The sequence below is a fragment of the Urocitellus parryii genome, unplaced genomic scaffold, assembly GCF_045843805.1.
Source record: "Urocitellus parryii isolate mUroPar1 unplaced genomic scaffold, mUroPar1.hap1 Scaffold_357, whole genome shotgun sequence".
NCBI lineage: Eukaryota > Metazoa > Chordata > Mammalia > Rodentia > Sciuridae > Urocitellus > Urocitellus parryii.
The window spans coordinates 81,074-107,953 of NW_027553225.1; the positions used below are offsets into that span (position 1 = coordinate 81,074).

At 51.1% G+C, this 26,880-nt stretch overlaps 1 pseudogene; it reads left to right on the forward strand.

Moving 5' to 3' along the window:
- Nucleotides 1-11,904, forward strand: part of LOC144252021 (ribosome quality control complex subunit TCF25-like) — a 38,513-nt pseudogene extending 26,609 nt beyond the window's left edge.
- The last annotated feature ends 14,976 nt before the right edge of the window (nt 11,905-26,880 follow it).

Sequence of the window (26,880 nt, forward strand, 5' to 3'; positions counted from 1 at the left end):
CAGCTCTCCATCCCTGACCCTGGCCTTGTTCCCACACCAGTCCCCCATCCCTGACCCAGGCCTTGCTCTACCCAGCTCCCCATCCGTGACCCAAGCCTTGTTCCCACAGCCAGTCCCCCATCCCTGACCCAGGCCTTGCTCCACCAAGCTCCCCATCCCTGACCCAGGCCTTGCTCCTATACCCAGCTCCCCATCCCTGACCTTGGCCTTGCTCCACCCAGCTCCCATCCCTGACCCAGGTCTTGCTCCCGCAGACAGTGCCCTGCCCTGACCATGGCCTTGTTCAACTCTCAGCTCCCCATCCCTGACCATGACCTTGATCCACCCAGCCCCCCATCCCTGACCCTGGCCTTGCTCCCACACCCAGCTCTCCATCCCTGACCTGGTCCTTGCTCCACCCAGCTCCCCATCCCTGACCCAGGCCTTGTTCCCACAGCCAGTCACCCATCCCTGACCCAGGCCTTGCTCCACCCAGCTCCCCATACCTGACTCAGTCCTTGTTCCCACAGCCAGTCCCCGATCCCTGACCCATGCCTTGCTCCACCCAACTCCCCATCCTTGACCCAGGCCTTGCTCCCACACCCAGCTCCCTATTCCTGACCTTAGCCTTGCTCTACCCAGCTCCCATCCCTGACCCAGGTCTTGCTCCTACAGCCAGTCCCCTGCCCTGTCCATGGCCTTGTTCCCACACCCAGGTCCCCATCCCTGACCTTGGCCTTGCTCCACCCAGCCATCATCCCTAACCCTGGCCTTGCTCCACCCAGCTCCCCATCCCTGACCCTGGCATTGCTCCCAAAGCCAGTCCCCCTTCCCTGACCCTGGCCTTGTTCCCACAGCCAGTCCCCCATCACTAACCCAGGCCTTGCTGCACCCAGCTCCCCATCCGTGACCCAGGCCTTGCTCCACCCAGCTCCCCATGCCTGACCCAGGCCTTGTTCCCACAGCCAGCCCCCAATCCCTGACCCAAGCCTTACTCCCACAGCCAGCACCCCATCCCTGACCCAGGCCTTGCTCCACAGCAAGCCCCCCATCCCTGACCCAGACTTACACCCACAGTCAGCTCCCCATCCCTGACCCTGGCCTTGCTCCACCCAGCTCCCCAACCCTGACCTTGGCCTTGCTCCGCCCAGCTCCCCATCACTGACTCAGGCCTTGCTCCCACAGCCAGCCCCCTGCCCTGACCCTGGCCTTATTCCCACAGCAGCTCCCCATCCCTAACCCTGGCCTCGCTCCACCCAGCTCCCCATCCCTGACCTTGGCTTTGCTCCACCCAGCTCCCCATCCAGGACCTTGGCCTTGCTCCACCCAGCTCCCCAAATTTGACCCAGGCCTTGTTCCCACAGCCATGCCCCCATCCCTGAACCTGGCCTTGCTCACACAGCCAGCTCCCAATCCCAGACCTTGGCTTTGCTCCCACAGCCAGTCCCCCATCCCTGACCCTGGCCTTATTCCCACAGCCAGCTCCCCATCCCTGACCTTGTCCTTGCTCCACCCACAACCCCATCCCTGACCCTGGCCTTGCTCCACCCAGCTCCCCATCCCTGACCCAGGCCTTGTTCCCACAGCCAGTCCCCTATCCCTGACCCAAGCCATGCTCCATTCAGGTCTCCATCCCTGACCCTGGCCTTGCTCCCACACCCAGCTCCCCATCCCTTACCCAGGCCTTGCTCCACACAGCTTCCCATCCCTGACCCAGGCCTTGCTCCACAGCCACCTCCCCATCCCTGACCCTGGCCTTGCTCCACCCAGCTCCACATCCCTGACCCAGGCCTTGCTCCATGCAGCTCCCCATCCTTGACCTTGGCCTTGCTCCACCCAGCTCTCCATCACTGACTCAAGCCTTGCTCCCACAGCCAGCCCCCTGCCCTGACCCTGGCCTTATTCCCACAGCAAGCTCCCCATCCCTAACCCTGGCCTTGCTCCACCCAGATCCCCATCCCTGACCCAGGCCTTATTCCGAAGGCCAGTCCCCCATCCCTGACCTAGGCCTTGCTCCACCCAGGTCCCCATCCCTGACCCTGGCCTTGCTCCCACACCCAGCTCTCCATCCCTGACCTGGGCCTTGCTCCACCCAGCTCCCCATCCCTGACCCAGGCCTTGATCCCACAGCCAGTCACCCATCCCTGACCCAGGCCTTGCTCCACCCAGCTCCCCATACCTGACTAAGTCCTTGTTCCCACAGCCAGTCCCCCATCCCTGACCCATGCCTTACTCCACCCAACTCCCCATCCTTGACCCACGCCTTGCTCCCACAACCAGCTCCCTATCCCTGTCCTTAGCCTTGCTCTACCCAGCTCGCATCCCTGACCCAGGTCTTGCTCCTACAGCCAGTCCCCTGCCCTGTCCATGGCCTTGTTCCCACACCCAGGTCCCCATCCCTGACCTTGGCCTTGCTCCACCCAGCCATCATCCTTAACCCTGGCCTTGCTCCCACAGCCAGCTCCCCATCCCTGACCTTGGCCTTGCTCCACCCAGCTCCCCATCCCTGACCCTGGCATTTCTCCCAAAGCCAGTCCCCCATCCCTGACCCTGGCCTTGTTCCCACAGCCAGTCCCCCATCACTAACCCAGGACTTGCTGCACCCAGCTCCCCATCCGTGACCCAGGCCTTGCTCCACCCAGCTCCCCATCCCTGACCCAGGCCTTGTTCCCACAGCCAGCCCCCAATCCCTGACCCAAGCCTTACTCCCACAGCCAGCACCCCATCCCTGACCCAGGCCTTGCTCTACAGCAAGCCCCCCATCCCTGACCCAGACTTACACCCACAGTCAGCTCCCCATCCCTGACCCTGGCCTTGCTACACCCAGCTCCCCATCCCTGACCCAGGTCTTGCTCCACCCAGCTCGCCAACCCTGACCTTGGCCTTGCTCCGCCCAGCTCCCCATCAAAGACCCAGGCCTTGCTCCCACAGCCAGCCCCCTGCCCTGACCCTGGCCTTATTCCCACAGCAGCTCCCCATCCCTAACCCTGGCCTCGCTCCACCCAGCTCCCCATCCCTGACCTTGGCTTTGCTCCACCCAGCTCCCCATCCAGGACCTTGGCCTTGCTCCACCCAGCTCCCCAAACTTGACCCAGGCCTTGTTCCCACAGCCAGGCCCCCATCCCTGAACCAGGCCTTGCTCACACAGCCAGCTCCCAATCCCAGACCTTGGCTTTGCTCCCACAGCCAGCTCCCCATCCCTGACCCTGGCCTTATTCCCACAGCCAGCTCCCCATCACTGACCTTGTCCTTGCTCCACCCACAACCCCATCCCTGACCCTGGCCTTGCTCCACCCAGCTCCCCATCCCTGACCCAGGCCTTGTTCCCTCAGCCAGTCCCCTATCCCTGACCCAAGCCATGCTCCATTCAGGTCTCCATCCCTGACCCTGGCCTTGCTCCCACACCCAGCTCCCCATCCCTTACCCAGGCCTTGCTCCACACAGCTTCCCATCCCTGACCCAGGCCTTTCTCCACAGCCACCTCCCCATCCCTGACTCTGGCCTTGCTCCACCCAGCTCCCCATCCCTGACCCAGGCCTTGCTCCATGCAGCTCCCCATCCTTGACCTTGGCCTTGCTCCACCCAGCTCTCCATCACTGACTCAAGCCTTGCTCCAACAGCCAGCCCCCTGCCCTGACCCTGGCCTTATTCCCACAGCAAGCTCCCCATCCCTAACCCTGGCCTTGCTCCAACCAGATCCCCATCCCTGACCCAGGCCTTATTCCGAAGGCCAGTCCCCCATCCCTGACCTAGGCCTTGCTCCACCCAGGTCCCCATCCCTGACCCTGGCCTTTCTCCCACACCCAGCTCCCCATCCCTGACCTTGGCCTTGCTCCACCCAGCCCCCCATCCCTGTCCCTGGCCTTGCTCCCTGAGCCAGCTTCCCATCCCTGCCCTTGGCCTTGCTCCCACAGCCAGTCCCCCATCCCTGACCCTGGCCTTGCTCCCAAAGCCAGTCCCTCATCCCTGACCCTGGCATTGTTCCCACAGCCATTCCCCAATCCCTGAACCAGGCCTTGCTCCACCCAGCTCCCCATCCCTGACCCAGGCCTTATTCCGAAGGCCAGTCCCCCATCCCTGGCCCAAGCCTTACTCCCACAGCTAGCCCCCCATCCCTGACCCAGGCCTTGCTCCACTAACAGCCCCCCATCCCTGACCCAGGCCTTGCTCCACAGCCAGCTGCCCAACCCTGACCCAGGCCTTGCTCCCACAGCCCGACCCCAATACCTGACCCAAGCCTTGCTCCCACAGCCAGTCCCCCCATCCCTGACCCAGGCCTTGCTCCACAGCCAGCTCCCCATCTCTGACCCAGGCCTTGCTCCACCCAGCTCCCCATCCCTGACCCAGGCGTGCTCCCACAGCCAGCTCCCCATCCCTGAACCTGCCTTGCTCCACCAGCTCCCCATCCCTGACCCAGGCCTTGCTCCACCCACCTCCCCATCCCTGACCTTGGCCTTGCTCCACCCAGCTCCCCATCCGTGACCCAAGCCTTGCTCCAACAGCCAGTCCCCCATCCCTGACCTTGGTCTTGCTCCACCCAACCCTCTATCCCTGACCCAGGCCTTCTTCCCACACTAGTCCCCCATCCCTGACCCAGAGCTTGCTCCACCCAGCTCTCCATCCCTGACCCTGGCCTTGTTCCCACACCAGTCCCCCATCCCTGACCCAGGCCTTGCTCCACCCAGCTCCCCCTCCGTGACCCAAGCCTTGTTCCCACAGCCAGTCCCCCATCCCTGACCCAGGCCTTGCTCCACCAAGCTCCCCATCCCTGACCCAGGCCTTGCTCGTATACCCAGCTCCCCATCCCTGACCTTGGCCTTGCTCCACCCAGCTCCCATCCCTGACCCAGGTCTTGCTCCCGCAGCCAGTGCCCTGCCCTGACCATGGCCTTGTTCAACACTCAGCTCCCCATCACTGACCATGGCCTTGATACACCCAGCCCCCCATCCCTGACCCTGGCCTTGCTCCCACACCCAGCTCTCCATCCCTGACCTGGGCCTTGCTCCACCCAGCTCCCCATCCCTGACCCAGGCCTTGATCCCACAGCCAGTCACCCATCCCTGACCCAGGCCTTGCTCCACCCAGCTCCCCATACCTGACTCAGTCCTTGTTCCCACAGCCAGTCCCCCATCCCTGACCCATGCCTTGCTCCACACAACTCCCCATCCTTGACCCAGGCCTTGCTCCCACACCCAGCTCCCTATCCCTGACCTTAGCCTTGCTCTACCCAGCTCGCATCCCTGACCCAGGTCTTGCTCCTACAGCCAGTCCGCGGCCCTGACCATGGCCTTGTTCCCACACCCAGGTCCCCATCCCTGACCTTGGCCTTGCTCCACCCAGCCATCAGCCCTAACCCTGGCCTTGCTCCCACAGCCAGCTCCCCATCCATGACCTTGGCCTTGCTCCACCCAGCTCCCCATCCCTGACCCTGGCATTGCTCCCAAAGCCAGTCCCCCATCCCTGACCCTGGCCTTGTTCCCACAGCCAGTCCCCCATCCCTAACCCAGGCCTTGCTGCACCCAGCTCCCCATCCGTGACCCAGGCCTTGCTCCACCCAGCTCCCCATCCCTGACCCAGGCCTTGTTCCCACAGCCAGCCCCCAATCCCTGACCCAAGCCTTACTCCCACAGCCAGCACCCCATCCCTGACCCAGGCCTTGCTCTACAGCAAGCCCCACATCCCTGACCCAGACTTACTCCCACAGTCAGCTCCCCATCCCTGACCCAGGCCTTGTTCCCACAGCCAGTCACCCATCCCTGACCCAGGTCTTGCTCCACCCAGCTCCCCATACCTGACTCAGTCCTTGTTCCCACAGCAAGTCCCCCATCCCTGACCCATGCCTTGCTACACCCAACTCCCCATCCTTGACCCAGGCATTGCTCCCACACCCAGCTCCCTATCCCTGACCTTAGCCTTGCTCTACCCAGCTCCCATCCCTGACCCAGGTCTTGCTCCTACAGCCAGTCCCCTGCCCTGACCATGGCCTTGTTCCCACACCCAGGTCCCTATCCCTGACCTTGGCCTTGCTCCACCCAGCCATCATCCTTAACCCTGGCCTTGCTCCCACAGCCAGCTCCCCATCCCTGACCTTGGCTTTGCTCCCACAGCCAGCCCCACATCCCTGACCCTGGCCTTATTCCCACAGCCAGCTCCACATTTCTGACCTTGTCCTTGCTCCACTCATCTCCCCATCCCTGACCCTGGCCTTGCTCCACCCAGCTCCCAATCCCTGACCCTAGCCTTGCTCCACCAAGCTCCCCATCCCTGACCTTGGCCTTGCTCCACCCAGTTCCCCATCCCTGACCCTGGCCTTATTCCCACAGGCAGCTCCAGAACCCTGACCTTGGCCTTGCTCCACCCAGCTCCCCATCCCTGAACCAGTCCTTGTTCCCACAGCCAGTCCCCTATCCCTGACCCAAGCCATGCTCCATTCAGGTCTCCATCTCTGACCCTGGCCTTGCTCCCACAGCCAGCTCCCCATCCCTTACCCAGGCCTTGCTCCACACAGCTTCGCATCCCTGACCCAGGCCTTGCCCCACAGCCACCTCCCCATCCCTGACCCTGGCCTTGCTCCACCCAGCTCCCCATCCTTGACCTTGGCCTTGCTCCACCCAGCTCTCCATCACTGACCCAAGCCTTGCTCCCACAGCCAGCCCCCTGCCCTTACCCTGGCCTTATTCCCACAGCAAGCTCCCCATCCCTAACCCTGGCCTTGCTCCACGCAGATCCCCATCCCTGACCCAGGCCTTATTCCGAAGGCCAGTCCCCCATCCCTGACCTAGGCCTTGCTCCACCCAGGTCCCCATCCCTGACCCTGGCCTTTCTCCCACACCCAGCTCCCCATCCTTGACCTTGGCCTTGCTCCACCCAGCTCTCCATCACTGACCCAAGCCTTGCTCCCACAGCCAGCCCCCTGCCCTTACCCTGGCCTTATTCCCACAGCAAGCTCCCCATCCCTAACCCTGGCCTTGCTCCACCCAGATCCCCATCCCTGACCCAGGCCTTATTCCGAAGGCCAGTCCCCCATCCCTGACCTAGGCCTTGCTCCACCCAACTCCCCATCCTTGACCCAGGCCTTGCTCCCACACCCAGCTCCCCATCCCTGACCCTGGCCTTGCTACACCCACCTTCCCATCCCTGACCCAGGTCTTGCTCCACCCAGCTCCCCAACCCTGACCTTGGCCTTGCTCCGCCCAGCTCCCCGTCACTGACCCAGGCCTTGCTCCCACAGCCAGCCCCGTGCCCTGACCCTGGCCTTATTCCCACAGCAGCTCCCCATCCCTAACCCTGGCCTTGCTCCACCCAGCTCCCCATTCCTGACCTTGGCTTTGCTCCACCCAGCTCCCCATCCACACCTTGGCCTTGCTCCACCCAGCTCCCCAACCTTGACCTAGGCCTTGTTCCCACAGCCAGGCCCCCATCCCTGAACCTAGCCTTGCTCACACAGCCAGCTCCCCATCCCAGGCCTTGGCTTTGCTGCCACAGCCAGCCCCCCATCCCTGACCCTGGCCTTATTCCCCTGCCAGCTCCCCATCCCTGACCTTGTCCTTGCTCCACCCACCTCCCCATCCCTGACCCTGGCCTTGCTCCACCCAGCTCCCAATCCCTGACCCTAGCCTTGCTCCACCAAGCTCCCCATCCCTGACCTTTGCCTTGCTCCACCCAGCTCCCCATCCCTGACCCAGGCCTTGTTCCCTCAGCCAGTCCCCTATCCCTGACCCAAGCCATGCTCCATTCAGGTCTCCATCCCTGACCCTGGCCTTGCTCCCGCAGCCAGTTCCGCATCCCTTACCCAGGCCTTGCTCCACACAGCTTCCCATCCCTGACCCAGGCTTTGCTCCACAGCCACCTCCCCATGCCTGACCCTGGCCTTGCTCCACCAAGCTCCCCATCCCTGACCCAGGCCTTGCTCCATGCAGCTCCCCATCCTTGACCTCGGCCTTGCTCCACCCAGCTCTCCATCACTGACCCAAGTCTTGCTCCCACAGCCAGCCCCCTGCCTTGACCCTGGCCTTATTCCCACAGCAAGCTCCCCATCCCTAACCCTGGCCTTGCTCCACCCAGATCCCCATCCCTGACCCAGGCCTTATTCCGAAGGCCAGTCCCCCATCCCTGACCTAGGCCTTGCTCCACCCAGGTCCCCATCCCTGACCCTGGCCTTTCTCCCACACCCAGCTCCCCATCCCTGACCTTGGCCTTGCTCCACCCAGCCCCCCATCCCTGTCCCTGGCCTTGCTGCCTGAGCCAGCTCCCCATCCCTGACCTTGGCCTTGCTCCCACAGCCAGTCCCCCATCCCTGACCCTGGCCTTGCTCCCAAAGCCAGTCCCCCATCCCTGACCCTGGCCTTGTTCCCACAGCCATTCCCCAATCCCTGAACCAGGCCTTGCTCCACGCAGCTCCCCATCCCTGACCCAGGCCTTATTCCGAAGGCCAGTCCCCCATCCCTGGCCCAAGCCTTACTCCCACAGCTAGCCCCCCATCCTTGACCCAGGCCTTGCTCCACAGACAGTCCCCCATCCCTCACCCAGGCCTTGCTCCACAGCCAGCTGCCCATCCCTGACCCAGGCCTTGCTCCCACAGACCGACCCCAATCCCTGACCCAAGCCTTGCTCCCACAGCCAGTCCCCCATCCCTGACCCAGGCCTTGTTCCCATAGCCAGCCCCCAATCCCTGACCCAAGGCTTACTCCCACAGCCAGCACCCCATCCCTGACCAAGGCCTTGCTCCACAGCAAGCCCCCCATCCCTGACCCAGACTTACTCCCACAGTCAGCTCCCCATCCCTGACCCTGGCTTTGCTACACCCAGCTCCCCATCCCTGACCCAGGTCTTGCTCCACCCAGCTCCCCTACCCTGACCTTGGCCTTGCTCCGCCCAGCTCCCCATCACTGTCCCAGGCCTTGCTCCCACAGCCAGCCCCCTGCCCTGACCCTGGCCTTATTCCCACAGCAGCTCCCCATCCCTAACCCTGGCCTTGCTCCACCCAGCTCCCCATCCCTGACCTTGGCTTTGCTCCACCCAGCTCCCCATCCAGGACCTTGGTCTTGTTCCACCCAGCTCCCCAAACTTGACCCAGGCCTTGTTCCCACAGCCAGGCCCCCATCCCTGAACCTGGCCTTGCTCACACAGCCAGCTCCCCATCCCAGACCTTGGCTTTGCTCCCACAGCCAGCCCCCCATCCCTGACCCTGGCCTTATTCCCACAGCCAGCTCCCCATCCCTGACCTTGTCCTTGCTCCACCAACCTCCCCATCCCTGACCCTGGCCTTGCTCCACCCAGCTCCCAATCCCTGACCCTAGCCTTGCTCCACCAAGCTCCCCATCCCTGACCTTTGCCTTGCTCCACCCAGCTCCCCATCCCTGACCCTGGCCTTATTCCCACAGCCAGTCCCCTATCCCTGAGCCAAGCCATGCTCCTTTCAGGTCTCCATCCCTGACCCTGGCCTTGCTCCCACAGCCAGCTCCCCATCCCTTACCCAGGCCTTGCTCCACACAGCTTCCCATCCTTGACCCAGGCCTTGCTCCACAGCGACCTCCCCATCCCTGACCCTGGCCTTGCTCCACCCAGCTCCCCATCCCTGACCCAGGCCTTGCTCCATGCAGCTCCCCATCCTTGACCTTGGCCTTGCTCCACCCAGCTCTCCATCACTGACCCAAGCCTTGCTCCCACACCCAGCCCCCTGCCCTGACCCTGGCCTTATTCCCACAGCAAGCTCCCCATCACTAACCCTGGCCTTGCTCCACCTAGATCCCCATCCCTGACCCAGGCCTTGTTCCGAAGGCCAGTCCCCCATCCCTGACCCAGGCCTTGCTCCACCCAGCTCCCCATCCCTGACCCTGGCCTTTCTCCCACACCCAGCTCCCCATCCCTGACCTTGGCCTTGCTCCACCCAGCCCCCCATCCCTGTCCCTGGCCTTGCTCCCTAAGCCTGCTCCCCATCCCTGACTTTGGCCTTGCTCCCACAGCCAGTCCCCCATCCCTGACCCTGGCCTTGCTCCCACATCCAGTCCCCCATCCCTGACCCTGGCATTGTTCCCACAGCCATTCCCCAATCCCTGAACCAGGCCTTGCTCCACGCAGCTCCCCATCCCTGACCCAGGCCTTATTCCGAAGGCCAGTCCCCCATCCCTGGCCCAAGTCTTACTCCCACAGCTAGCCCCCCATCCCTGACCCAGGCCTTGCTCCATAGACAGCCCCCCATCCCTGACACAGGCCTTGCTCCACAGCTAGTTGCCCATCCCTGACCCAGGTCTTGCTCCCACAGCCCGACCCCAATCCCTGACCCAGGCCTTGCTCCTATACCCAGCTCCCCATCCCTGACCTTGGCCTTGCTCCACAGCCAGCTCCCCATCTCTGACCCAGGCCATGCTCCACCCCGCTCCCCATCCATGACCTAGGCGTGCTCCTACAGCCAGCTCCCCATCCCTGACCCTGGCCTTGCTCCACCCAGCTCCCCATCCCTGACCCAGGCCTTGCTCCACCCACCTCCCCATCCCTGACCTTGGCCTTGCTCCACCTAGCTCCCCATCCCTGACCCAAGCCTTGCTCCAACAGCCAGTCCCCCATCCCTGACCTTGGCCTTTCTCCACCCAACCCTCCATCCCTGACCCAGGCCTTGTTCCCACACTAGTCCCCCATCCCTGACCCAGAGCTTGCTCCACCCAGCTCTCCATCCCTGACCCTGAACTTGTTCCCACACCAGTCCCCCATCCCTGACCCAGGCCTTGCTCCACCCAGCTCCCCCTCCGTGACCCAAGCCTTGTTCCCACAGCCAGTCCCCCATCCCTGACCCAGGCCTTGCTCCACCAAGCTCCCCATCCCTGACCCAGGCCTTGCTCGTATACCCAGCTCCCCATCCCTGACCTTGGCCTTGCTCCACCCAGCTCCCATCCCTGACCCAGGTCTTGCTCACACAGCCAGTGCCCTGCCCTGACCATGGCCTTGTTCAACACTCAGCTCCCCATCTTTGACCATGGCCTTGATCCACCCAGCCCCCCATCCCTGACCCTGGCCTTGCTCCCACACCCAGCTCTCCATCCCTGACCTGGGCCTTGCTCCACCCAGCTCCCCATCCATGACCCTGGCCTTGCTCCCAAAGCCAGTCCCCCATCCCTGACCCTGGCCTTGCTCCCACAGCCAGCCCCCCATCCCTGACCCTGGCCTTCCTCCCACAGCCAGTCCCCCATCCCTGACCCCTGCCTTGCTCCAACCAGCTCACCATCCCTGACCCTGGCCTTGCTCCACCCAGCCCCCCATCCCTGACCCAGGCCTTGCTTGCACAGCCAGCTCCCCATCCCTGACCTTGGCCTTGCTCCACCCAGCTCCCCATCACTGACCCAGGTCTTGCTCCCACAGACAGCCCCCCATCACTGACCCTGGCCTTGCTCCCACAGCCAGTCCCCCATCCCTGACCCCGGCTTTGCTCCATCCAGCTCACCATCCCTGACCCTGGCCTTGCTCCACCGAGCCCCCCATCCCTCACCCAGGCCTTGCTTGCACACCCAGCTCCCCATCCCTGACCTTGTCCTTGCTCCACCCAGCTCCCCATCACTGACCCAGGTCTTGCTTCCACAGACAGCCCCCCATCCCTGACCCAGGCCTTGGTCCAAATTCATAAACTGCGCATGTCACCACGCCCCTTGATGAGAAACCGGTAGTGAGGGCAGAGAGTGAGTCCCTTTCCGGAGGACCGTTAGCTCAGCCCCCCTCACTTTCCTTGTGGCTTCCTGAGAGCAGGAGCCCTCCCTGCCGCCCCTGCAGCCGTTGCCTGGGCTGGAGCGCCAGAGGAGCTGCGCTACTGGAACTGTTGCAGCTGGAGTTGTAGCCGCCACGGAAGCGGCCCGAACCGCCGCCAAGGCTGTCGCTGGAGCCCACACCGCGGGAATCCAGTGCCGCCGCTGCTGCTGCCGTGAACCCACGCTGTAGCCGTCAGAGCACAAGAATCTGTAGAGCCAACGCCATGTCGGAGCGATGCTGCAGGTGCACAGGAACCCTGGCAGCCCATGCCGCCTCAAGAGTGTGGGATCCCCTGGGCCCACATGGAGCTTATTCTGGCTTCTGGATTCATCGCCAACCAACTCCCAGGTGCCTGTAGATGTAGGGATTGTTTATAGTTGTGGGTGCTCAGGGTAGCATTCCCATGTCTGGTCCCAGAGTGAGTGGGTGCACACACATGGCTGTGAGGATATGTGGCTGGAGTATGCATGTATTAGAAAGTATGTGTATATAGGATTGTGTGTGAACTGTTTTTGTGAGTCGGTATTTCTTTGATTCATGATGAGTATGTGTGAATGAATAAGGCTATGATTATGTGTGTATATGTGTGTGTGTGTGTGTCATGTGTGTATAACCATTGCCTTGTCAGCCCCCCATCACTCAGTCTGGCATCACCCTGCAGGCATTTTTGCATCTTACAAGTGGTCAGCCCAAGATGATGCATGGTTGTGTGTGCATGTGTGTGTGTATGTGTGTATTAGGGGTTGAAGCATGTAGTGGCAGAACCAAATACAACTAGGAATCCCCTCCCTGTGGAGGCAGACAGCCCTCTAGGGCAGCGTGGAGACTGGGATCTGTTGCTGCCCTCTGCACAGGGAGCATGGGTGTGTATGTGTTGTTTGTATGTGTCTCTGTGTTTGGATTTTACCCTTTTATTTTATGAATCAGCTCCAGGATTGGTGGTACATTCTAGTGTTTTCCAATAAGGAAATTTGCAAGGTATCCAGGATCCCTTGGAATGGCCTAGAGGTTTTCTGATTACCCCTGTTTTATAAGGAAATTGCAGGTTGGTTTAATTCAGAAGGGCAGAATTGAGAAATGGCAGGCAGGAGAGTGTCAGCAAAGCTTCTGGGAGGGCTCTGGCTCATGTCCTGGTTCTAGCTTTGCCACCAGCTCTCTCAGATCTGTGTCTCAGTTTCTTCTCTTCTCTAGGACTCAATTTTCACACGTAGGATGCAATTGTCCTAATGTCCCAATACAGTTCTTCTCAGTGTAGCTTGGTTTAGAGGACAGGCTATGGTGCATGCATTGCACATAGTGACCAGAAGTCTGGGACTCTTTCCTATGGTCAGACATGTTTGGTGTTGGAATGAGCCTTCTGTTTGGCTATAGACTGAGGCCTACTCATGCTCAGAGAGATCTGTAGTTGCCCTGCTTGGTGCCTGGGAGGGTCAGGGGCCTAACCTTGCTACATTGGACAGATCTGTTGAACTCTAGATCTGGAATCATCACCAAGTTGCATATTGGTGGTGCTTTCTAAATTCTGCGTTGCTGGGGAATAAGAGTTTCCATGTACCAGTGAATAGTATGTACCATACTCTGAATGTACAGTAGGCTTATGAGGTGGGTAGTTTGAGGTTCAGAGGGGGCAATGACTTGATCAAGATCATCCAGTCAAGAATGGGAAAATTCAGGAGTTACCATCCAGGTCTGACATCAGAGCCAAGCTTTTACTCACCCATCCATACCACAAGGGCTTCCATCCCCTCCTACACAGTGCCACAAACTTGGAATGTGAGGGGGCATATTTTGTGATATATAGATGGGAATCCTGAGGCCTGGAGAGAGTAAGCAATGATTGGAGGACACAGGGCCAGTGGAAGGGAACTGGTTCAGATTTGCAATCTTTGAGCTCTCTTTTGAGCATGGGTTCCCCTAAAGGCTTGGTTTTAAAAAAATAATATCTGTGTCCCCACAGTAGACCTCCTCCATTTTTTTTCCTTTGTTCACTTTCTTGGCAAGGAACATCTCTTCCAATGTCAGAGAGCCAGTTTTCAGTGGGATAGATTTGAAAACACTTGTTTAGAAATCTGAGCACCAAATCAGGTTTTCCCTTTCCCCTTCCTCTGGGTTCAGAGGAGCCATGTCCTTGACTGCCACAGCCTCACCATTTTTTTTCTGAAAGGGGTGTCTTAATCAGCTTGCAAGCTTGGCCTGAGTCTCTGAAGCCACTAAGGAGTTTGTATAGGCTACGAACCTGGAAAATCTGTCCAGTGCTGACCTAGGAAGCCATCAGGTCCCCGGACCAATGAATCAGCACAAGGTACTTCAGCCAGAACTGGGTTCAAATCCTAGAGGCTCTTAAAAATAGTTTTAGAGGGGTTTGTGTCTGACATGAGTTTTGTACTATAGGTCCAGCAGTGAACCAGACAGGCTCAACCCCTGCCCTCCTGGTGCTGACATTCTCCTGGAAGAGAGACCCTGGAAGATTCTCAAGAATAATTATGACAGTAATTACAGAGGGCACTTGTCACCATAAGAGTACCAAACGTGGGTAGTGGTGTAGCTTAGTGGTAGAGCATTTGCCTAGCATGCAGGAAGCCCTGGGTACCATCACCTCCTCAGAAAAAGAAAGAAAGGAGCCACACAGAAATACAGGAAGAATTGCACATGAATAGAGGATCAGGGAAGGCTTCCCTGAGGGTGTGATGTTGAAGAAGATGCTGGAAATATGAGTAGGCTTTGTATGTGGAGGTGTAAAGTAGCTAGAGAAGAGAGAAATCCATTCCAGACAGGGAACTGTATGTGCCAGAGGCTTTGTTGTTTGGTGGAACATGGTGAATTTGATGGAACTGAAGAAGCTGGAGCAGAGAACTGTGTTGGCTGTAGAGGAAGCAGATTGTGTGGTCTTAGTCTAAGAGCAAAGGGGAAAGAATGGAGAGGATCCTGGGAATATGGAGGGAAGGGAGTGGAGCTGAGGCTGATGGCTCCTTCATTGTACTTTCTTAGATAAGCACTGTCTTTACCTTCTCAAGTGTGGGTTTATTTATAATGAGATTGAAAATTACTTAGATGGTTGGATAAACCATGTGAAAACACCTACCACATTTCCCTGAGCTTTTCCAGGGCAAGGTTTTAGCTTTTCTTTCTTCCCTATGTGCCACCAAGCTAAAGATGGAGCCTGGGTGACCTCAGCATGATTTCCTCTGTTTAAGTTCAACACGCTCTACCTTGGTTCTGTCCTGACTAGCACATACCCCTGACACCACTTAATTTTGTTTTGTTTCCCACAGTGAGTAGGGACTGGTTTCCCATTGCCATGACGACTGCCATTAAAGGAGGCAGTCAAGTGATGCCAGTTGATAATGGAATCAAAGTGAGTACTGCCTTGTCTCCTGACTCTGGCTTGCCTGGGAGGCCTCTTAATTAGAAAGGAAAAGGCAGGGAGTTGAGGGTGGCAGAAGAGACCCATGGAGGAGGCAGGGAGATCAGGCAGGTTTTACAGGGGAAGGTGCTTTCAGTTCTGTAAACTGGGGCTATTGAGAGGCATGTCACTGCAGAGCCATCTGCACAGCTGCCCATCGAAGTGTGTTTGGAGAAGTGAGCCTCCCAGCCCAGGATAGGAGAGGTGGGGCAGTCCAAGAAAGCTGGAGGTGCACGTTGCTTCCATGGGAGCTCCATGGTTTGACTCTAACCAAGTCTTTCTTTGTGAACCAGGGCAACAGCTTTGCTCCTCCCCCAATGATAGCTTGCCAGATAATATGCAGGTCACCCATTAAATTTGAATTTCAGAAAAGGGGTGAGTACATTTTTAGTATGTGTTGCTAAATATGGTAACCATACTCCAGAGCAAATTTGGCATTATCTGGAACATTTTGGTTTTCACAGCTGGGAATGCCCTGGCCCTAGTCCTGTTCTCTACCAGGCATGGAGCTCACAATGTCCATCACTGTGCAAGACTCTTTCAATCTCAACCATATTATCAACAGGGTGTATCTAACCCTGAATGTTGTTAATACTGTCCCTTTACCTAAATGCTGGGGACCAGAAGTATTTCAGATGTTCTCTAGATTTTGGAATATTTGCATATACAAAATGAGATATCTTAGGGATGGGCCCCAGAGCTACACATGAAATTCATTTATGCTTCATTTGCACCCTATTCCCATAGCCTGAGAATAACTTTATACCATATTCTTGTGAACCTGCATTTAACTGTCGCATGAGGTCAGGTGTGGAATTTTCTACCCATGGCATCAAGTTGACATCAGAAAGTTTCAGATTTTTGATTCTTGGATTAGGGATGTTCAATCTGTACTGGTAAAATTGGAAAATCTGCTGTCAACTATTGCTAATGTACCCATGCCCACCATGCCTCTTCTAGCTAGTCCTATGTGTATATCCTCCTCTTGAGTAACTCCTTCTTACTTCTTTTAAATTGTTTATTATGCATGTTTGGGCTTCAGAGGAAAAGTGGGAGCTGTGTCGCTTAGCTGTGTTGTCTGGAACAAACTTATATGGTACTGTATTATTATTTCAATTCTATTTTGAAAGCCTAATGACATCTAAAGAGGAATACATACATATATATATATATATATATATATATATATATATATATATATATATATATACTTTTATTCAGGCATAAAGAAAAATGAAATTATGTCATTTGCAGGAAAATGGATGAAACATGAGAACATTATATTAAGCAAAATAAGCCTAGTATAGAAAAACAGGGGACATCTGTTTTCTGTTTTATGTTGAAGCTAGAGAGAAAGAAAAGATGATGTGGATCTCATGAACATGGAAGGTAGACCAGTAAATTAGATAAATGTCCAGGGAAGAGGGACACTTAAGTGAAATATTGTGGAATGAAATTGGCCAAATCATACTGTTATATTGTGTGCATGTTCAGATATGTGAAAATCTCATTTTATGTATCATAGTAATGAACCAATAAAAATTAAAAAACATAGTACAAAAAATAATGGGAAAAAACATACCAACCCTAAACCCAGTGACCTTTTATCCCTCATTCTGCCCAGAATGGTGATTTGCAGAAGAATTCACTGAGTTAAGGAGGGGATGCAAGCTTCTGGATGAAAACTTGGACGGTCTGGACTCCTCACTGTGCCTTTGCTATTGTCATGTCTGGAAGGCCTTCTCTTTCACTCTCTGTGAGTTACTTTCTCTCTCCTTCACTTTGTATATCATGAAGTGGCCTATTATCTTTGTCCTTTTTGTTTATTCTCCAGAGTTAGTATTAAATTCAACTGAAGGAAAAAGCATATCATTTTGGTGAAGGATGTGTTGGGACAATTTGAAAGAAGTGGAAGCTAGTATTCAGAGTGAAAACTTTTCATGGGAATGTAGGCTGCACCCAGGATTTTGGAAGTTTGCATATATAGACTTGACCTCTGTACTGGTAGCAGAGACTAGAAAGTAGAAGCGGTGGCATGTTCATTATCTAGGTGGAAGGCCAGAGACCAACCACAGGGCTGCAGCTTCTCTGTGAAAATTGTATGTTTTAGATGTGGCTGCCTGAGCTTCTGATTAGACATCTGGTTTGAGGTGATGGCAGGTAAGAATAGGGGAATAGACTTCTAATTATAATTTTTGCCATTTTGGAAAACTTGTGAACCATCTGCGGTTCCAACTTTCATTGTTTGAGGCATCCAATTTGGTGATGAATTAGCTTTTATGGATCAATTCTAAGGAATTCACTGATTTTATTTAATAAGTAAAATAAGTGCATTTATAGATTATAAGCACCATAAGACAGTGATAGATAAGGTGCTCTGAGATTTGAGTGTAGAGATCCCTTATGTTTGGTTAGCATTGCCCAGATATACTTCATTGGAAGGGATATATTAGAGCCAGCTTGAACTTGTAAGTGCTATATATTGAGCCTTTTTAGTACTTATTATGTTACGTTTTTAAGATTCTAAATATTTTTATCATTTCTCATACTACATTTTCTCCTATTTTTGTGTACTTCACAATATTACATGACTGGTATTATACAGTTCCTTATTTTCTACCTCATTTGTCATATTCATGGAGATTTTCATTTGAACTGTTCCAAAGGAGCAGTCTTGTGTACTTATAAAGGTTTGAGAAGAAACTCAGCACAGATGGTGTGCTTGATGAACTAAAAGTTCTGAAGAATGTGACATCAGGACCCTGTAGGGCACCATACTGCCTTTATCATCCAAGTACACCAAAGTTCTAAAGGATGCTGCAGATTTTTGTTTTCCACTCATTAATTTCTTTCATTTCAGTTGGTGATGACTGAGCTGCTTCAGATAGGAAAAACTCTGAGGCTCCCCTGGAATGAGTAATCAGCTATCCTGACTACAGACTGAACCTCTTGCCCCCGAGGATCCCCAGCAGTAGCACAAGGAAACAGAATCTGTCTTGGCAATGGCAGAATTGAAATACCAGTGGAGTGGCTATGGAGTCGGAGAGCAGCACTTGGGGTGAGGGGATTAATTCTTCTGGTGAGCTGTTAACTGTTCTCCTATGTTATTTAATCTAGAATTAGGTGTGGTTTCTTCTTAATTCATAAATATACTGTACACAGCTGATTAATTTCCTCCAGAAAATTGAACGTCTGTTAATAATTCCTATTTTTAAAAGTTTGTATCTTTAAACAGCAAGGCATATGAAACCAATTACTCAGATTTTGTTCCTTGCATGGTGTGGCTCGTACTTAAAGCTCAAGTCCCATTTGTATGTTTTTTTTTTTTTTGTGTTGCCTTACCCATTCTTTACTCTTTGTGACTGAATTCATAATCAAAAATTTCTTTCTCCTTGATCTTTGTAAATAATAATAATGATGATGATAGTAATAATGAGCACAATATCTCTAGTTTTGAAAATACAGAGTTGTTTGAGGAGCAAGCTAATTGCTACTTCATGTTTCTAGGGGTGTCCTCTCTGGTTGGCCCACATGGTTTTTGGTCCTTTGCCAGGTGATGAAAAGTCAAAGAACAAGTTCATGTGAGAGAAGAAAAGTAGTGTATTTGAAACCTACATGTCCAAGGAGGCAGTTTCAGAAGGCTTAAAGAGAGCATTACTTATCCAGGTGAGTAAAAATACTGGTTTCTATTCCCTGAATATGTGGAACTAAAGCAATTCATTGTTCACTTAACTGTTTTTTGTCTGTGCTTTCTGCTTTGAGATGATCACATAATTGGGATAAAAAGAGCTTAGAATTTTGGTTGCAGAATTATACTTACATAGAGATAGGGTAAGAACAGTATTCTGCCATGGTAGTTCTTTTTGCTTTCTTTTAACATTTGCTTTTGAAGTGACTTTTTGCTGACATTAAAACAAAACAAAAATCTGATCAGTATAATAGCTGTCATTCCCAGGAATTGATAAGTGATTTTTCCTGGTCTGTGACATCATAAGACTGCAGCCAGAGCCTCCCCCACATGTGGGGACAGTTGTACTTTGTAGATGGGGAAAGGAATTGGTTCCAGATATGAGCTCACCCTGCGAAATGTAGAACACTATAAATAAGATTTTCAGGCATGGTGGTGCATACCTGTAATAACAGTGGTTTGGGAGGCTGAGGCAGGAAGTTTGTGAGTTCAAAACCAGCTTCAGCACCTGCGAGGTGCTAAGCAACACAGTGAGACCTTGTCTCTAAATAAAATGCAAAATAGGGAAATAAGGCTGGATATGTGGCTGGATATGTGATATGTAGTTGGGTGCACCTGAGTTCACTCCACAGTACCAAAAAAAAAAAAAAAAGATTTTCATAGAGAAACAGAGACAATCTGCTTTTAGATATAAACTTTCTTTTGTAGTTCTGGTTGGGTGAGGTATAAAATAACTAGTTAAGAAAGGATATCTTAATGTTGTTGGAGAAAATTAAGTATATCAGATATAATTTGAAACATTTGTTCACTATTGTTTATCATGTTCTTCTTTTTCTTCTCACAATCCAGAGAAAATAAAGTTTCACTAAGAGATTTTGTGGTTTTCAAAAACAGGAATAAAATAATATTTTTCAATGCCTTGACTAATAATCTGACATTTCATTGGTTTGTTCTAAGTACAGACGAAAAGACTACAGTGACCAAGGAAATCTCTTTTCTGTATTTGGAACTAACCAGCAATAACACATGATTATGTACATGCAGTTTTGAAGTTGTTGTTGTTTGTTTTTAATAACTAGTTCTCACATCAAAGGACACATGGCATTTATTTCTTCACAGGTGCAGTATTGGGAAGTTGTTATAGAAGATGTTGGGAGAGATGAGAACATGATAGCCATGTTCAGAAGGGGCTTCAGTTTGGGGCAATGACCAAGGAGAAGTGAGAAGGAAGATTGTAGAATTGGCTGTTTGAGATCCCAGAAGCACTATGTCAGAGTTCCTCCTGCAGTAGAATATTGGTATGAATTATTATTTATAATAATAATTATTATTATAAGAAATCCAAATCTAGGAAGACACGGGTCAGGATGGAGTAGTTTCTAGGACCCTTTATTAAGCATGAAGTCAGCTGGAAAATATGTGGGTGAACATAAAGGATGAGAAGAATAAAAGATGAGAAGAATAAAGAATTACAGTGCAATACCCAGTCATTCAGAAGGGAGAGGTGGCACTTATAGCATTAATAGCAGGGGCAATAGTAGAAGGTCAGCTCTATAGATAGTAATTAATTATCTCAAGAAATGTTTCCTGACAACTTAGTAAACACACATATACCAGTGAGCAGGATAGGGGTAGTAGGCAGAAATAACTATAATAATGCAAAAAAAATAATAATTTGATCCAAAGGGTAAGAAGGATTCAGCCATTTTAAGCTTTTGGAGAGGAATATAGGCAGAGATCAGCAAGTGGAAATAGGGTTGATGTTTTGAGGAACAAGAAGGAAGGCTGTTGGAACAGAACTGAAAAAAGGGAATTACTACATGGGAATAGTGGAAGAGTTAGCATCCAAGTCATGGAGGGTCTCTAGGAGTTGAATTTTATTCAAAAAACAATGGGAAGTCATTGAAGGGTATTAAGGAGGAATAACATGATCTGTTTCATGTCTTAAAAAAATCTCCCTGCCTATTGGGAGATGAATAGACTAGTGTACCACTTAGGAAGCCATTAAACTAAACTAGGCAAGAACATTCAGAGACTTAAACAAGGGCAGTGGCAGTGAAGAGGGAGGTAAATAGGTGGATATGGAGTGATTGCTGACAAGACCTTCTGACAGATTAAATGTGGAAAGTGAGGTAAAGGGAGGAAGCCAGGCTGGCTCAATGGATGATGTAGTCATGAACCAAGACAGGGAAGATGGAGGATTAGAACATGGTGCTCACCTGTGGGGAGGCAAGGAGGGCAGACGGATAAATGAGTGAAGAGGCCCTGGTGTGCACTACAGCAAGCACATAGGCCTTGCAGTGGTTGAGTGCTGGGACTCTAGCCAGGCCACTTGGGCTTAAATGTAGTGTGACAGTGGCAGATTACTGACCCTCTCAGTGCTTTAGTTCCCTCCATGCAAAAAAAGAACATAATAGTCTCTACTTCTTAGTTCTGAGGGTTAAATTAGTTCCTAGTGATAAAACTGCCAAATCAGTATGTGGCTTGGAGGACACCTATGGAAGTGGTACTTGAGATTGCTTTTATTGTTGTCAGAGGAGCATCTGTTACTCAGCTCAGGTGGTTGCTGCCATGTGGAGATAGCTGATACACACAAACTGCTTGTAGATTTTAATAGTTTTTTTTAAGATAATCTGGAATACATATTTTTATGTATGAAATTCTTCAGCATGTTCTCAAACTTCCCATAAGTCAGATAAAGCATGTTTGTGATTGCCAAGTTAGACAAATGGACCCAGTTATGTGGTATTTTTCTATAGTACCATTTGGTTCCTCAGGCAGGCAGGGAGAAGGACAAGCTGGAGTCAATTGAGGGAGGGCCTTATTTGTTAAGTGTAATAGGAAGAGTGTACTCAAAGCTCAGGGTTTGTGAGGGTAAGAAATGATGGCAGGTAATGTCACCTAGTCAGTGAAAAAAGGAATTAACCATCATGGGAAGATAGCAAATAATAAAAATTTGGCCAGACTATTGCTTGGAGGTTTTAGTGAAACTGAAGGATTGTTGAAGTGGAGTTTCTACAGTAAGTGAGTTGGAAGGACAGAAGATTGTAATCAGAAAGAGTGATGTTTGGCTTGTATTTGGAAGTAGGGTTATTAGTGATGATGACAGAATACAAGTGGTATACATGGGAGAATGGCTGGGGTGGGTGGAGAAGGTACCTGGGATGTTGGACTTGGGTTGCTCACTCATTGATGTGTACGTAAAGGCCCAAAAAATTTTATATGAGTGGGGATAGAGGGGTAGGCAGTGAGCTACCAGTCAGCACACTAGTGAATCGGGGATGTGGCTAGAAAGTTTGAAGAGGCAACAGTAAAGAAATGTACCAAAGAAATGACATGAACTTCAAAGGACCTGGAGTTTTATGAAAGTGAATGGAGCTAAAAATAATTTTAAAGCCATGTTATGAAAGTAAGGAGGAGACAGTCTTCTCCTGGTCCCTGAGAACACTCAAGGAAAGTGGTGACATCAGGGGACAGCTAAGTTTGAAATCAGTATGGAGTTGCAGGAGCATTAAGAGCAAAGATGGAAGATATAGTATTCTTACTGGTTAAATTTCAGTACTAGAGGAGGGTTTAGGAGACAGATGAGAGATGGAGCACTGGGTGAGTTCAGGAATGTTTAGAGAAACAGGAGAATAAGTCTTATACTTCTCCAGTTAAAACAGAGATTGCACTGGATATGTCTTCTAGGCAGATTTTTCAAATGATTATTTTTAGAGTTACATAACACTAGAGTGTATTTTGACATGTTATATATTCATGGAGTACAACTTATTCTAATTAGGATCCCATTCTTTTAGATGTATATGATGGGGAATTTCACTGGTGATTATGAACACAGGAAAGTTATGTCTGATTCATTGTACTCTCTTTTTCTGTTCCCATTCACCCTCTCTTCCCTTTATTCTGACACAAAGTTTTTGACAGAAGCTATTAGCTTCTCTGCAGGCTGTAGGAACCACCTTGGTCTGATATTGGATCCTGTTGGAGCTTTCTCTTTATTATTGTGATCTGAACTCTTAGGGGTTCTGTTTTTAAGGTACACTTCTTAATATTTTTGCTTCAATAAAATTTACAAATGTTATTTTTAACACAATTTCTAACCTTTCATTTTTACATATGAACATATGACATAGAGAATTATGAATAAAATATTTAATGTCTTTTTAATGTCTTTTAATAGAAACTCTATGTAAACTTGAGAAATATGTCCTTTTCCCCTAAGCCCAGCCTTGGCCCCTCTGAGTGCTCTGTAATTAATAGTACAAGTAAAGGCACATTTAAGCAGGGGTATTTTTTATTTCTTCATTTGCAAACTATTCATTGAATTGGAATGGGTAATAAAATAATGGGAGATAAAAAAAAATCCCTCAGGGTAGAGAAAAGTGCATGGACTTAGAAAAATGCAACTGTTGAAAATGTAATTTCCACAAACTGACTTTCATTTTTTTGGAATTCTTGTATAAATTGCTGCTATCCGCATGAAACTTTAATATGAAGTTATATTCTTTATGATACAAGCCAAACAAAAATTCACAATTATTGGATTTAATGTCTTTCTAAGTTTCTAGTTATAGCAACACTTAAAATGAACTCTCCCATAATACGTCCATGCCTCTGTGTGTGTGCAGACAGTTGAAAAGCAGTTCCTTGTCATGCATCTCTGGAGAGTAGAAAGAGCTCTAGAGTTATGGCTTCCTCTGTTAGGTTGTAGCAGGAGAGGGATGGCTGCTTCTAAGGTCACACACTCATCCCCTTAGCTAGGGGGAATGGAGGACAAGTCAATCAAGGCTCCTCCCTGGTGCTCAAAGTACTGAGGACATGCCATAATCTCCTGGAATGTTAGGGCATTTTACTATGCTTTTAAACTATTAAAGAAAATTTAAAGAATTAACTCTCTAATTTGCTGGCTGTAAAACTAAAAATTATATTGATGTAGTGATTTACTATTTTCAAAGTACTATTACACAGTGAATTTTTTTTCTTGAAAATATCCTGTGAAGTCAAAGGATGATTATTCCTTTCACAGATAGGGAGCACTCTATCTCTGTGTCTTGCCAAGTCACTCAGCACTTCCTCACTCAGCATTCTCTTGGTGTAAGGCTCTTAGTGTTAGAATTCTCTTCTTTCAGTTTTGAAAAACAGTGGGACAGGTTCTCCTTTAGGAATGCCAGTTGTCTGGTCCTCAAGATGCTCTTGCAAGTGGGCAAGGCTGATCCTCAAGTGGTCCATGCAAGTGGGCGAGGCCTGTCTTTAAGGGGTCCATGCCAGTGGGTATGGCTCCTTGCAAAGCTTGTCCAGCAAAGTCCTGACCCTGGGGAGGGTGGTGGGTGATTGGGCTCTATGGCACCAGACCACCTGCAAAGGCTGTCACCCTCCTGACAGTATGGTCACCTCTGCCTCTGCCCTGGTCTCATCCTTCTCCAGAGTGCCTCCACCACATGGGCCCATTCCCATTCTCTGCACCTTACTCCTGGGGACAAGAAGAGAACTCTTTGTTTTAATCAAAATTAGCATTTCTTTGGTTAATAAGCTATAATTTACTGAGGATGGTGTGATACTTCTTCAGGTCCACAAAGACCTACCTAGAAATAAAGATTCTTTTCAAATCTTTTAAAAAATGTATGTTGTGTACCACACTATAAGCAAAAGTCTGTAGTCTGTAAATAGCTGACACTGGCTTCTGAGAAATGGATGACATTCTTCTTCCCCTTACAGATTTATAGGGTATCAACCTTGTTCGAAACAAACTGATATGAAGCACAGCTGATCTCAGACTACAAACTCTCACTCTTTGACCTGCAGTCATCATCCTACCAGTCCTTGCAGCAGCTGCTCGTCAGCCTTGGTGAGAGTAGTTTTTATGTGCTCACTGTCCCCAAGATGTTGATCACAGCTCTGATGAAATATGATTTGTTGTCACAAAAGACTCTGAAGGTAAAATCAGCAATCGAACACTCCTCATTTATTTGATAAAGATTGATAGAGCACCTACTGCATAATTAGTGCCAGCCCTTGGTATAATATTTAAGATGCTCATAGGCTGTCAAGCTATCTAAGTCAATAATTTCAATACTGGATGATTGGCAACAAGGTATAGCAACTCTGGTGCTGGGAAGTATGGCAGTCCAGCCAGCAGACTTGGGAGACAGAGCAGGTGTCCCTGGGAGAGAGATGCCTGAGCCAAGTGTCTTTGACCTTCACGTTTTTTCCCCTTCACCCCACCTGACTCAAGCCTCTGACCAAGGGGAAGAGAAGACACAGGCCTCTTCCATTTCCCCAGCCATGCAGGCTTCCATGTTGCTGTTCAGTGAGTGCACCCTCTTGGCCTGTCCTCTAGGCTGTGACTTTCATGGTTGGGGCTCATTCTCCCAGGCTTTAATCATCTGGGGAACTGGAGCAGCCTTCAGCTCCCCTCATCTGGTCCTTAACTGTCCCATTCTAGCTCCTCTGTCACCTGCCTCTACCCAGAAGATATTCACTGTAACTAACAGTCTTTGAAATTGAATGTTGAGGACTTTTCAATTACCTGCCCTTTCCTGTATGTATAGGAACACTCAAGTTTCCCATTGAAAAATAAAATGTACTCATTGCCCAGGATATAATTTATTATCTATTATAATCACAGTTTTAAAGTCTGTCTAGCACTGTGAGACTTATTTTCCAATGTGCATAGAAACTGTCCCAGCTGTTCCCATTAATAACTTAATAAAGTAAAAAATATATTTGCATACACTCACATGAATCCCCACTTTGTGCCAGTGCCTGAATGGTAGGCAGCAAGGCATCCTTGATGTGCCACCACAGCTATGGCATCTGGTCTCCTGCCTCTACATGCTCTCTCCGCGGACCCTGGTTCTAGCAGCTCTTTCATGTTCATATTTACCACGAGATCCAGTACTCTGCATTGCATTGCCTCACTTACAAATAAGCCTTTCTGGAAGTCATTTGGCTTTACATTTTTTGAGCTTTCACATCCACGAATCAGCTTGTAAGCTACATTATTGACTAGCTTCCTAGTCAATAGGATTAGAATCCCACTTCCTCTAGGAAGCTAGTCTATAATGTGGATTGAAAGACTGGAGAAAAGCTTGAAAAAAAAAACAATTTTAAAGCAATAGAGACCTCAGAGGTTGAAACCCTTTGCTCAGGTGGACTAGAAGAGAGAAGAGGAGAGGGAAGCGTGCTGGGGCCCATCATGGAAGAAAGTGTCAGCTTTAATATTAACTTATCATACAGGTGGTGCTTCAGTAACACATTCTCATAGAGTGCTTCACTTGATTTTGAAAGTAGCCCTTTGTGATAAGTGAGACAACTGGTACAATCCCTCTTTTTGAGACAAGCATAGTGAAAAGATAAAGGGCATCCAGCAAAGGACAGGTACATGTGTAGGCATGGAGGGTCATTGTGGGACTTGGGAGGTGGGGCTGGATGATATGATGCACAGAAGGGGCCACGTCTAGGAGAGAGGAGCCAGGAGATGGGTCCTACAGATTAGAATGCAAGTGAACCAGGGAAGCTGGTGAGATGGGAGGTATAGGGGGCTAGGTCAGAGAGCCTCTTGGAATGAGGAGCACAGTGGGTCATGCTCCCAACTGCAGTGACTCTTGTGCTGCCTGCAAGACAGGAAGCCCCAGTGACTTAAGGTGGCATGAAATCAGTTTTGTTGGAGCATAGAACACAGTTCTCTGTGTGAACCCTACTCTCACTGGTGATCAGAGGAAGAAATAGATGCTATAGTCTGTCACTATTGGGGAGAAGAGGCAGTGGCATTTGTGCCTAGGACCTGACAGGAATGCCTATTGTCCTTGATGGGGCTCACTCATCAGGAGGATTACCCTGGAGTAAAAGTAAATGCTTCAGCATCTCTCTGCTTGTTACATGGTACTTTCTTCTCAAAAGGAGCACTTTTGTCTTATGTGTTAAAACTTCAAGAGAAAGCAATTAGTAATTAGTATATTAGTGAATAAATGAATATTGTATCAGGTTAGAATCTTGTGCCAAGCTGGGAGCACCAGGTGTGTAGGATAGATATATGATCCTTATTCTAGTGAAGCTCAAGATCCATCAGTCA